This window comes from Dreissena polymorpha, chromosome 1 (assembly GCF_020536995.1).
Source record: "Dreissena polymorpha isolate Duluth1 chromosome 1, UMN_Dpol_1.0, whole genome shotgun sequence".
Taxonomy (NCBI): Eukaryota; Metazoa; Mollusca; class Bivalvia; order Myida; family Dreissenidae; genus Dreissena; species Dreissena polymorpha.
Window position 1 is genome coordinate 27,355,598 of NC_068355.1, and position 14,846 is coordinate 27,370,443.

Here is a 14,846-nt window from a genome sequence, read left to right on the forward strand (position 1 = left end):
AAATCCCAATCGGCGTCCGAATTTTTTCTCAAAACGATCGAAAGTTTCGTAACAAAACCCAACTTTCGGCTAGCGAACAAAGAAAAGTTTTATAATTCAGCGCGTGCAATCAATAGAGTCGTTACTGTTTCCGGTTTTCTTGTCAGGCAGCCAGCGTACTGTTTTACGTCGGTTTGTAACCTTGCCTCTGTGGAAAGGGTGTTCAGTCTAAAGAACAATGTTTGCACGACCAATCGGAACCGTCACAGGACACATTGACAGCACTAATGATGCTGTGCAGATAGGGATGCCAGCAACTGATAGATGATCAAACATCAAAGATTGTTGAAATTTTCAAAAAAATGAAAGACAGAGACATTGCTTTACAAGAGATTTAAACAACTAGTAATTGATTTTGTGTGTTCTCTATACTATTTTGCTATTTATATCAACTTTATTACTTAATGGTCTTTAAGGCATGCCTGCAAATATTATTTTAATGGGTATATTCAATTAAGTATGAACTGTATGATGTATTCAACAAGACCCAAACTTCACGACGCGATTTTCCCAATTTAAGGATTTCACGACTCGATTTTTCCCAATTTTGAGGTTTTCACGACTCAATTTTTCCCAATTGGACCGGTACGGGTACTTTTCCCAATTGGACAAGGAAAATCGCTGACCTCTGTGTGGAGGGCGTGTATCCAGCTGCCTCAGCAATGATTGGCTGATATGATAACCCAGAACAATTTGATTGACAGCTGGCATGTCAGTTGTCAAGGGTGACAGGCGCAATGAACCTGAAAATCTTTAAGCGGGCAAGTGGAGTTATTGCTTGTCAAACTACACAAGCGAGAATAATTATGCTCACTGAAGTCACGCACAAATCTGCACCAAACTCTATAAAGCTATGAAAATCAGATTATAGAGACAATTCAAGCGCATGAAAAAAATGGGGTCCATGGCCGACTAAAGATATATTGTCCATTGCGTAAAATATCACCATATACAGAATCTGCAGTGAAGTCATGTCTGGCAATATGGATATTAAAAACTGGCCAGTCTCTGGACATAAACTGACAATAGGGGAAATACAAGGACAAGTGAATTCAAGATGCTTATAATATGTCATGGTTAATATAAGAAATGAGACATTTCATAATGAATACTAATACATGTACTAGAAAACAAGAGGGCCATGGGCCCAAAAGTGCTCACCGGGGGACCGTTTCAATAAGCTCTCGTAAGTATGTTACGACTCGTAAACCAGTTGCGATTATCGCAACTTGCCATTTTGCGTTTCAATAAACTTTCGCAACTTACGATATCGTAGAATTCTCTCGTAAGTCTACGAGACGTAAGAAGCAGTCGTAGTTACGTCGAAAACAAAATGGACACCGCGTATGTTGTGCATTTAGACGCCGAATAAGAAGCTTTTGGCTCCGTCTTTTTATCGACGAAAATACAGAGGAAGTAAACATGTTGTTTTTTATCCCTTGATTACTTTCTGCAAAATATTTAACGTTGGAATCAATATGTCAGTTACTGCCCTTTGTTTATATTCGATAAGGATGAATAAATCAAAATAAATTGCAATTTATCATACGTGAAAACCCTATGTGTTTATTATGTGTGTGATTCAATTATATTGTTCAACAGCAGTTGAAGTATATGCGCTTTCCGCCGCTCGAATTATTGTGCAATGATTAATTTTGCTGTAAGCTTTTATCCATTGCAATTTGCATGTGATTTCGGAAGTTTTTTTGTTCGGATAAGTACTCAATGGAGCCTTGTTTTTTTATTGGTAAATGTTTGTTATCAACGCTATACAACTCGTTACAATCTATTCCTTTTCTTTGTATTATGTTTATTTAATATTCTGTCAGAACGATACATGCATTGCTAAATTATGTTGGATTGTAAAATGTGCCCAGTTTGGCAACTGTTAGCCTACATGTGTATCAAACCTTCAACCACAAAACACCAAAGTGATGATCATCATGAAATAACAAATCAGTTACTGAGTTATCAAAATATCTTGTTGTTCTTGAACACACATACACAACAGTAACATATTATAGTATTTTCATTACATTAGAAGACTAGTATTATTCACTTTTTCATATTGTACTACATCAACAGGTACTCATCACTGACATCAGTTAAAGATTTTTGGCCAAAGGAAACATCTATTCCAAGCTGGCAGATCTTCATGGAATCAGCAGATCATCTTTAGTTATTTGACATGCCTTCACGAGTTCAATCAGCAAACATATGATTGGTAAATGTCTTTATTTCTATAATCAATTACTCAATCATGATTTTAAACTGTTGTAGAAAAAATGTTATTTATTTAAAAACATCATGTCTTACATATAGGATCTGGCACGAGTTGTCATATCATACCATATTTCATTAAACGAGTTAAGGAATTTTGTAAGAAAACGAGCCTTTGGCGAGCTTTATAATGAATTTCCTGGACGAGTTAAATAAAATATGGTACATGTATGATATGACAACGAGTGTGAGATCTTTTTTTATCACATGCTTTTAAATGAGCAAATTAAATAAATATTAACGTAAACATAATGATAAATCCCAAATGTTGTTTACATTTCGTGGCATCAATTGACGTTGCAACGTCATTTTGGTGAAATAACAAAATGCGATTGGTCAATAAACGAAAACTAAGCCAATGAAAACGCTTAAAAAGTATATTACACATGTGTAACAGGGTATAGCATGTGATAAAATCTCATATAGATTTTGGGTCAAATAATTAAAGTTAAAATTATTTTTCATTTTACAGGGATGGTACAATCATAATTTATTTACTTTTCATCTTTTTTTATTCCTCATTTGTTTTTTTTATTTGATACATAAACTATATGTGAATAAAAAATCAATAGATGATGAAAACTTGAGCACAGTAAATAAATTAAAATTTAAACACAGTTAATCAAATCATGTATATAAATGCTTTATCATGTACTGTTAATTTTAAACACATGATACATTCCATAGGTTTCCAGTCCGTGTACAACAACAAACTTGCATGAAGGTTGGATTCTGCCACAAGGCCCGGGAGCAGTGGATGGGACTCTCATACCCATAATACTGAATACGTTATATTACACACATGCAGTTGAACACAGCGGGAACTCTTGAAGAAAAAAATGTGTATTTTTTTTATTCGAACTTAAATGTAAAATATATATTTAATTTTAGCTCGACTATACCTTGAATGATAAGCTGTGTATAAAATTATGGTAAACATGCAACATCCTTATATCACTGTTTCTATTACATATTTTCATTAAAAGCACTTATGTATTCAGGGTCATTATGTCATTGTGAGGTCACTGACCAAGTTGCTTATCTCTGACCTGCATTTAGCTTAATAATGCCCCTTTTGTACTTAAAATGTTCCACTTAAATTGTGTGTACAGCTACTCCATACTATATTTTCCACAGATAATCCTTCACATATGTCGTCAGATTTTTTTTAAATCATATAAATTATATTTCTTTGGGTCATTGTTATAACCACTACAAATATTTACTGTTGTTGCGAATAAAGTTGTTAAAACTGTTTAAACTCGATGTTGCGTTAGTGAATCTTTAAGAGAAGAAGCTTCTTGAATAATGTCACTTTAGCTTCTTACTTCACAATCTTTTTGTTCAACATGTAATTAAATACACTTTAAATTATAAAGTGGATTGCAATACAGAGAACGCAGAAGAAGTGCTTACATTTGTACTTAAAAAGAAATTTAAGAATGATGTTTGAAGTTGTCAGCATTTTCATGGTGAACATTTTGATTGTATGGCCCCAATGGAAAAAATAATTTGTTACTAATTTAAATTTTAGCAAACACCTAATAATGCTTTTAAGAATGAGTTATTTTGTTTCTAAAGTAAAAATATGTCCTAACCTAGAAAAGATACACTTTAAACATTTAATAAATTAAAAAGATGTACTTAAAGGGGCCTTTTCACAGATTTTGGCATTTTTTTAACTTATTCATAAAATGCTTTATATTGATAAATGTAAACATTGTATCATAAAAGCTCCAGTAAAAAATCAAGTAAAAAAATAAAAAAAGGAAAAGAACATTGCCCGGAGCAGGTTTCGAACCAGTGACCCCTGGAGTCCTGCCAGAGTCCTGAAGTAAAAACGCTTTAGCCTACTGAGCTATTCCGCCGAGTACACATTCTTGACGTATTTTATACCGTATATAAGTAATCTTCGTAGTTTCACAAAATTTAACGACAAAAACAGAACTCTCCAAATTATTCAATCGTTTCGCGTTGCAACGCTTTATTATTTTTAGGTTTTAAAATCGTCAAAAGATGCATATAATGGCTATATTAGAGCATGGTTAATGTTCAGTATTACTGTTTCCTCACAAATATCATAACTAAAACGAAAACTTACGAATCTGAAACAACTTTTTTCAATTTTGTCAATTTACCAAAGCGTGAAAAGATCCCTTTAAAACTCCACTGTCTAAGAAAAAGTGGATTATTTAAAAAAAAGAAAAATACACTTTCGAATTTAAAGAACATGAAAAAAGGCTTCATCTGTTTCTAATTAATTAATGCAATAAAGTGTACTCTTTAGAAAATGCAGAGATTCGCTTAAACAAGTGCAGATAAAATGCAATTTTTTAAGTGCATTTTGGTAAAAAGCACATTTCATTTTCAGAAGGGTTACTGCTGATGCAGATATTAGAAACAATTATATGACACAATTTGAGATTCCAGTATTTCTTCATTATTCTAGGAACACACTGTTATGTGAAGTTGGATTAAGACATCAATTTGAAAATAAACAGTGTTTTTTCAACACTGCAGTACATGCAGTTTAACCTGTTATTAATTTGTACAAAATATAAGTAAAATAGACACTATTGCATATATAATTGTATCATTTTAATTGATTTCACTGGGTGTTTAATTTGATTTTTCTTAAATCCTAAAAAAATGAAACCCTGTGGATGTGTGCCTGCACACAGTTTAAAAATACAATGAAAATAATAAAAATACCATCACTGTTAAACATTAGAAAAGTACAAATAATACAAAAGTATACACAGTATTTAACAAAAATACATTCAGAGCATGAAATGAATTTGCATATGCAAGTATCTATTTTACTTATAATTTTGTCAAATAAATAAACACAATAGGAAAAAAGCACATTATAATTGTTGAAAATATGTTATATTCCAACTTCACATAGTGTCACTGTGTATAATTTAACATTACAGTTTTATATTGAACTGGATGGGTAGCTATATTTTGAAATAATAGTAATACAAAATGCATTTTGTCAACCATAAGTAAACCATTTTAGGACTACTGCTCATAAATAGGCGTTGGTACATGTATGTATATGAAAATGTAATTAATGCAAATTTAATACACTTGTGTGTACTTTTTCAGTTTTGTTTATTCCAAAAAGTTAATTAAATTATTTGAAAATATACTTAAAACACAATTAAAATGCACTTATGGTTACCTACTTATTTTCTGATGAAGTGCATTTTTCACAAGGAGAAATAATTTTTTTAATACACAAAAATGAATGTATGCAGGAAACATGCAGGAAAAACAAGAAATGTGTTTGTCGGAAACACTATGTCACCTTCTGCGCCACTTTTATGCTCCTCCCAAAATTTTTTGGGGGAGCATATAGTCGCCGCTTCGTCTGTCCGTCCGTCCGTGTACAATTTTTGTCCGGGCTATTTCTCAGCAACTAATGACCGGAATTCAATGAAACTTTATGGGAAGCTTCACTACCAAGAGGAGATGTGCATATTATCAGCGGGTTCTGGTCGGATGATTTTTCACAGAGTTATGGCCCTTTGAAATTTTACATTAACTGTACATATAGTGCAATTCTTGTCCGGGCTATTTCTCAGCAACTAATGACCGGAATTCAATGAAACTTTATGGGAAGCTTCACTACCAAAAGGAGATGTGCATATTATCAGCGGGTTCTGGTCGGATGATTTTTCACAGAGTTATGGCCCTTTGAAATTTTATATATAAATATTCTTGTCCCCCCAACTACTGTGCCCTCAAGACGTTTCCTTTTATCTGAATATATAGTGCAATATTGTGACAAAAAAAACCTTTGGGGAGCATCACCCGTCTCCGACGGTTTCTTGTTTTTACCTTTGACCTTGAAGGATGACCTTGACCTTTCACCACTCAAAATGTGCAGCTCCATGAGAAACATATGCATGCCGAATATGAAGTTGCTATCTTCAATATTGCAAAAGTTATGGCAAAATGTTAAAGTTGGAGCAAACAAACCAACAGACAGACAGACCAACCGACAGAAAGGGCAAAAACAATATGCCCCCCACTATAGTGGTGGGGGACATAAAAATTATGTTAAAAGTATATGATTTTCTGCATGTCAACTTTATTTACATGATCATTAAACACAGACAAATATGGTGCAAATACCCTACATTTCATTTGTCAAGACCTTTTTTTGTTGGAGTTTAAAAGGCAACATAGTGACTGTAATTTAGGAACAGTTACTGAGGCTTGATTGGTCATTTACGGCTCGGGTACTACTTACATGTACCGCTGGTATTCTTAAGTATACTTACATGTACCCCGGGTACGGTAAATATACTAAAACATACCCGGGAATTTTAACGCTAAATCGGTAGTTGTCTGCTTTTTTTTATATAAATTATGTTCACATTCATGTCAAATTTTCTGTACAATGGCCTCTATATTATCAAAACTCTTACTCAAAAAGCATGATGATACAGTTTGTTTTTAAAGATTAGTTTGTTGAAGATAAGCAATATCGTTTTAGGGTAATCGGTGACCCGGGGTACATTTAAGTATACTTAAGAGTACCCAAGGTACATGTAAGAAGTAACCGAGCCGACAATGTCCAATCAAGCGTTACTGAGAGAGTTGGATGTGCATGGAGATAAACCATGTTTTATGAAGCAAAAAAATGAGTAACACATATTGTAACTGTTTTAATATGTAACTACATGTATTACAGAATCATCAATGATAATATGCACTTTTGAATAAATTAAAGCTTGTCAGATTTTTTTTAAGGTCACAGTGACCTTAGACCTTGTTACCCAAAAATGGGTGTGGCATGTAGAACTCATCAAGGTACATCTACATATGAAGTTAAAAAGTTGCAGGTGAAAGCACTTTGATTTTGCTCTTGATTTTAGAGCAAAATGTCAAAGTTTTAGCACGATGCGGAAGGCAGACGGCGGGCGACAAGCTGGCTATGACAATACCTTGGGTAAAAAGGTTTCCCTGGAATATTACATAATTATAGTGTCTGTCTAGCTACTTTTATCAGAAGGTCCCACTTTGATCCCCACTGGCAATGAGGGAGGGTCCTCAAGATCATCTCTGAAGACACAAAGTATTGGTTCTACTCGGGAAATAGACTCCAGTGTCTTGATAAGCATCATACTTTTTCAGGAATCAAGCTTTAATACAAAGAGTTAAATAAATATTTATATGTGAAATTGTATGATATTAATGTGAAAATACTGAGCAAAAGCCGGGGATTGAATCCACGACCTCCAGAGTGGTAGTCAGACACTAACCGCGTCGCTAAAGAGCTAGCCCAACAGCCTTAGTGACCTTATTTCACTACACTCCTCCCCCTTTTAATGTTTCAAGGCCCAGACACGCTCGCTACAGCATGTCTTGCATCTGCATGGCCCTCCCAGAAACCATTAAACAGCTCAGACCCAGTCCAGCATTCACAGTTCGTTTTTTGTCTCGTCGCCATTAATGTGAAAATACTGAGCTCAAGCCGGGCATAGAACCCACGACCTCCAGAGTGGTAGTCAGACACTTTAACCGCGTCGCTAAAGAGTTAGCTCAACAGCAAGGCTGTTGGAAGTGACCTTATTTCACTACAATATGTTAGTAAAATAAACACTGCACAATTATTTATTTTACCTGTATACAAGTACCATTCCAATCTTGGCAGATAGTGAACTACTTTAAAAGCACCATAACTATGAAACACTTATATAAGGCATATCGCAGTGTTCCACAGAAATGATGCTGTTGATAATTCAGCATGATGATTAGACATTTCTAAATTCCATTTCCACTAACGTCAACGACGTTAGTAACAATTCCAGTGAGTTCATGGACTTTGCACACAGTGAAAATCAACACTATTCCACTGTAACACGGTACAAAAGATTGATTTATGCAATAAATCGTCTATTGATTCCGTGTGAGCCATCTCGCTCTCTGTTCAATGTTTGTTATATGTGCTTTTTCTCAAATATTCGCAACACATTACGAAAACAACACGGTGTAAACACCCTACCGGATGTTGACAGTTTGAATATAACCCCAAAGAAAACCGAATGTACAATAAAGAAATCGTAGATTGCGAGAGCGATTTACGAGGACATTTACGAGGGGGTTATTGAAACGGTTTACGAGAATCGTAAATCCAATCGCAACTACCCGAGTTACGATATCGTTATATTTACGATACGATATCTTATTGAAACGGTCCCCTGAAATCCAGGAACCATATATTATGAGGTGTTGTTAAGAATAATCAAAGTACTTAATAAAACATTAATTTCTTGGCACATGTTTATTTTCGAGCTGAGATATCATTAGAACAAATGTTGTGACCAAGTTTCAGGAATATTTTTCAAAAAAGGATATCAGTAAAACTCCCCAATTATGCTTTGTCGATATATATGGGGTAATTGTGTGGAAAAAAGTGAGACCTTGAGAAAATCTAATATTAGCCTCAGTGACCTTGACCCCAGTGACCTCAAACCTCATCAAATTAGGTAGAGGTCCATGCAAGGTACCTACATGCCAAATATGAAAGAGATCGGTAAAGTATTGAAGGTGCTATGAGAAACTGTAACAAAAGTGTGACAGAAAAATCTATTATTAGCCTTGGTGACCTTGACCTTGACCCCAGTGATCTCAAACGTCATCAAAAGGTAGAGGTCCATGCAAGGTATCTACATGCCAAATATGAAAGAGATCGGTAAAGTATTGAAGGTGCTATGAGAAACTGTAACAAAAGTCTATTATTAGCCTTGGTGACCTTGACCCCAGTGACCTCAAACCTCATCAAAATGTAGAGGTCCATGCAAGGTATCGACATGCCAAATATGAAAGAGATCAGTAAAGTATTGAAGGTGCTATGAGAAACTGTTACAAAAGTGTGACGGAAAAATCTATTATTAGCCTTGGTGACCTTGACCTTGACCCCAGTGACCTCAAACGTCATCAAAAGGTAGAGGTCCATGCAAGGTATCTACATGCCAAATATGAAAGAGATCGGTATAGTATTGAAGTGATATGAGAAACTGTAACAAAAGTCTATTATTAGCCTTGGTGACCTTGACCTTGACCCCAGTGACCTCAAACGTCATCAAAAGAGAGAGGTCCATGCAAGGTATCTACATGCCAAATATGAAAGAGATCAGTAAAGTATTGAAGGTGCTATGAGAAACTGTAACAAAAGTCTATTATTAGCCTTGGTGACCTTGACCTTGACCCCAATGACCTCAAACGTCATTAAAAGGTAGCGGTCCATGCAAGGTATCTAGATGCCAAATATGAAAGAGATCGGTAAAGTATTGAAGGTGCTATGAGAAACTGTAACAAAAGTGTGACCGAACGGAAGTACGGAAGTGCGGAAGGACAAACTGGCAACTATATGCTCCCGATATATATATATGGGGAGCATAAAAAGTTACTTGTAGATTGCTAACAAGATTTTTTTTAATTGACCTTAATGATGCCATGTAATTGGTTTTAAACTCTGAAGCCAAAATTTAATTGGGCAAATGTTCTGACCAAGTTTCAAGAAGATTAGACAATAAATACATGTTTCACTATAGCCATAAAAGGAAAACTGCCCCGGCCCATGGCGACCATGCTTTTAAACAGACAAAAAACTTGCCTGAGATATCATTCCCAAGTTTTTCATGAAGATTTGAAAATAAAGTTGGCTTCCAAAGTGTTAACAAGGTTTTATTATAGCCATATAAGGGAAACTAACCTGCCCCTGGCTGCCATGTTTTTTCAATGAACCAGGACCATTTTCAAACTCAGCTCAGATGATATAAGAAAATATGTTCTGAGCAAGTTTCAGGTCCGTTTGTTTTGTGATCAGGTACGGGCTTTTTTAAATACCAGGAATACCCATGCAATGTTTAATGGGCATTTAACAATAATATATCATACTTGAGAAGATTCTTGGTATATCATGGTATACCACAGTTTTTCAAGGCCAGGGTTTTTTATCTGATTTTGGGGAATGGGCCTGGCCTTTTTTGAGGGAAAAAAAAGCGCGCAAATGCCTGATTTGGGGGAAAAAAATCACGCGAAACGCCGGATTTTGGGGAAAATAAGGAAAGTCTTAAATAATCAATTTAACATATTTTGCTGTTTTTTAAACAAATTCAAGGCAACAGATAATTTAATTATGCAATATGTTATATTTTCTACACTGGATAAGGTTAACTTATGTATTTAAAGTTAAAAAAAAAATTATTTCAATAATTAATTATCTAAATCTGAAATAAATGTTTTGATATACTCTATAATGCATGAAATGCACATTTTCCACGAGGAAAATCTAGGTTTTCAAAAGAATTCTCCTAAGTAACTGTCCATGATTTTATTGTGAACGAGTACAGATTACCGACCAATTAGTGTGCTTGGTATAAGCCACTGAAATTATCGATAAATATTGAAACAGGATGATTAACGCATGACTAATTTACAACCGAGGGAATCTTCGCGGCCTTAGGACCATACTCTGATACTAGTCAGCGAAGTAGTTTGGACAAAGGGCAATTAAGATAATATCAATAAGGGTGCGGAAAACAGCAGGTGCTCATGTCATGAAAAGGCAGGGTGGCGACCTTTGGAAAGGGCAGCGTCGCGCTAAATGGCTTAGAAAGGGGGCAAAACAGCCTGAGAAAAACACTATTAGACTGTGGAAGTTTGCACAAGACCCACCCAGTAATTAGGAGAGTTGAACCCATACAGTTTGTGACTATCAATTCCTTAGTGAGAACACAGAACAAACGGAAATAATTCTGCCAAAACTTATCATCGCAACAAATTCCTTTTTCATCAATCATCTACACCTTAAAATAATTCAACTTTGAAAGCCTAAGTGAGATACACCCAATATTGAAAAGGATTTATAAACAAACATTTTTTGGGGGAAACCTTTATGTTACCAGCCCAACATAAGCTGTCAATGTAGAAGTGCACAAACACAAAGACAAACACATTTGTGCACATCTTGTTCAAACATATTAATTTTTGTGAAAAAGTGATTACCTTCAGTCTGTAGGATTATAGCGGGCAGTTTTTATCAAATGAAAAAATGGCGGCTATTATGATTATTTATGATAATGAAATAAATATTTCCAAATGGGCAATTTAACTTTTGCCTAACAATCACAACTTTAACCGCTAATTTTTGGTGTCAATAACGGCAACTGAAGAAAATTCACAACAAAGGTTAAATGAGCATTAAATAACAACTTTACAACAAATCACAAAATAAACATTCCTTTTAAATAACATAATAACATGCTCATAAATTTGGTAAAACAAATATTTTCTTTTCATTATTACAATGTCCCCACTTTTTGTGGCAAAAATAAGCAGTGTTTTGTTTTCACCACTTTGGGAATGGGGCCTGGCCCCTTTGGATTGGGAAAAATTCTTTTTTTTCCCACTAATTTTGGGAAATAAGTGTTGATTTTTTGCTAACAAACACTCTTAAATTGGGCCTACCAGTGATTTGAATATAATGTTAACTAAAGTTCAAATTACAGAGCCAGACCCGAATTGGAACGAAAACAAGATGTGTTTGTGAAACACAATGTCCCCCTATATGACTTTGACCTTGAAGGATGACCTTGACCTGACCCTTCACCACTCAAAATGTGCAGCTCCTTGAGATACACATGCATTTCAAATATAAAATTGCTAACTTCAATATTGCAGAAGTGACATTACATGAGCAATATTGACCCATATATTTGGCCTTGAAGGATGACCTTGACCTTTCACCACTCAAAATGTGCAACTCCATGAGATACACATGCATGCCAAATATCAAGTTGCTATCTTCAATATTGCACAAGTATTCATAAAATAAGTGATTTGAGCCACATATATTTGACCTCTGACCTTGAAGGATGACTTTGACCTTGACCTTTCAACACTCAAAATGTGTAGCTCCATGAGATACACGTGCATGCCAAATATCAAGTTGCTATCTTCAATATTGCAAAAGTATTTATAAAATAAGCGATTTGGGCCACATATATTTGACCTCTGACCTTGAAGGATGACCTTGACCTTGACCTTTCACCACTCAAAATGTGCAGCTCCATGAGATACACATGCATGCCAAATATGAAGTTGCTATCTTCAATATAGCAAAAGTTATTGCAAAATGTTAAAGTTGGCGAAAACCAACCAACAGACCAACCAACCAATAGACCGACCAACCAACCAACAGACCAACCAACCAACAGACAGGGCAAAAACAATATGTCCCCCACTACTATAGTGGGGGACATAAAAATCACTGATAAGTTTTATTTAATTATTCATTACATTACTGGAATAGGGTATTATAACTGCATTTATCTAAGAAATGCATAAAAAGCATAGTAAAACAGGTTCCTGTTATTAGTTCATTCATAAATCTATTAGCTGTTGTTTGTAATGGTTTGGAGGATTGACATTCCACAACCTAGATGTATTGTGCAGGATAAACAGAACTTTGCACTGATAACCCAAATTAAAAGACTCCATCAGCTCCATTAAAGCCCTTTCAAGGCAAGTCATTATTTGCGCCAAGTACTTTGCACCCTAACCCTTACCCACCAAATATATATAACACAATTTAGAAAAAATATAAGAGTATTATAATTAACATTTTGAATATTGTATTTGTCAGGTATCAACAGCAGTACAACATTGTATTTTCTCTTCTTGCAGACAGTGTTTCTCGTTAAGAGATTAGAGTTAAATGATTAAACTGCAAACATGGATACATTAAATGAAATACCAATTTAAAAAATAATCAATGTCATTCTTATAAGCTCTATAAAAAAGGAAATGAGCTATAAAATTGTGAACTTGGCATGTTTGTATGTTATCATGCTTTTAATGACACGCAAGGCCCCTTCATGGACAATGAACACCTGCGTTTGACTAAAATCAAACATTGAATATATTATCCCTCATAAAATAAGGTTCATCATATCTGTTTACATGTTTACCATATATACCTTTTTATAAAAGCAAGTTAAGCACTTTTTTACTGGCTTTTGGCATGCAATTATTTCAATATATTATCCATGTTGCATTGTGTGTCACCCAGACAGCTTGCAAAATAACAAGTTTGGTGCTTATATTACACACATTTACATATCAGCAAAGGAATCTAGACATGGCTGCTTTTGAATCATGTAATCTAAGAAGGATGTACCAAAATAAATGGTTTAAACAGGAACTGGAGACGCCAGCACCTGTATGACAGTTGCGAACAACAGGCTCTCTTACTTCATGTCTCGCAATGTTTTGCTATGCTTTACATACCATTGTGTATCAAAATTAAAATAATTACAACAAGAGAGCCTGAAAATCCTTAAAGTCGCTCACCTAAACTACAAAGAAACTGACCTGTTCAGTGCGGCCCAAGACAACATAAGACCACATGTTCTGACAAGTGTCATAAATAGTGAACTATACATTAAACATTTAGAGCGTTAACAAGGCTTTACTATAGCTATATAAGTATAAATTGCTCTCCCCTGGCAGCCATGTTTTTGAACAGACAAGAAACATTTTTATATTCATCATTAAAACAAATTTTCTGACCAAGTTTCATGAAGTTTGGACAATATATGTGACTTAAAGAGTTTAAAGATTTTACTATAGGCATATGATGAAAAATGCCTCACAAATGTTTTTCAATCAATCAGAATCGTTATCGATCTCGTCCAAGGTATCATTGGGACATATCTTCTGACCAAGTTGCATGAAGATCGGACAGTAAATGTGGCCTCAAGAGTGTAAACAAGGTTATACTGTATCCATAAATAGCCATATAAGGAAAAATGCCCTGCCCCTTGCGGCCATGTTTTTCAAGCAACAGGAACCTTTTTCAAACTCATCCAAGATATCATTGGGACAAATCTTCTAACAAAGTTTCATGACGATCGGACAATAAATGTGGCCTCTAGAGTGTTAACAAGGTTTTACAAAAGCCATAAGAGGAAAAAATATGGCGCCCCCTTGCGGCCATGTTTTTCAACAATCCAAAACCATTTCCAAACTCGTCGACGATATCATTGACACAAATATTCTAACCGAGTTTCATGATGATCGGACAATAAATGTGGCCTCTAGAGTGTTAACAAGGTTTTACAATAGCCATATAAGGAAAAATTATTGCGCCCCCTTGCGGCCATGTTTTTCAACCAACCAAAACCATTTCCAAACTTGTCCAAGATATCATTGACATAAATATTCAAACCGAGTTTCATGATGATTGGAGAATAAATGTGGCCTCTTTAGTGTTAACAAGGTTTTACTAAAGCCATATAAGGAAAAAATACAGCGCCCCCTTGCGGCCATGTTTGTCAACCAACCCAAACCATTTTCAAACTGGTCCAAGATATACTTGGCACAAATCTTTTTATAAAATTTCATAAAGATCGGACACTACATTTGGCCTCTGGAGTGTAAACAAGGCAAATGTTAACGCTGCACGACACACAACGCACAATGGACGACAGACAACAGGCAATCAC

The 14,846-nt window shown here is 35.0% G+C and overlaps 1 long non-coding RNA gene across 1 annotated transcript; it reads left to right on the top strand.

The window, feature by feature from the left end:
- Positions 1-1,450: 1,450 nt before the first annotated feature.
- LOC127864972 (uncharacterized) lies at positions 1,451-3,498 on the top strand. The gene is made up of 3 exons (XR_008042405.1): positions 1,451-1,699; positions 2,125-2,263; positions 3,007-3,498. It is a non-coding gene; the product is annotated as an uncharacterized LOC127864972 (long non-coding RNA).
- Positions 3,499-14,846: the final 11,348 nt, after the last annotated feature.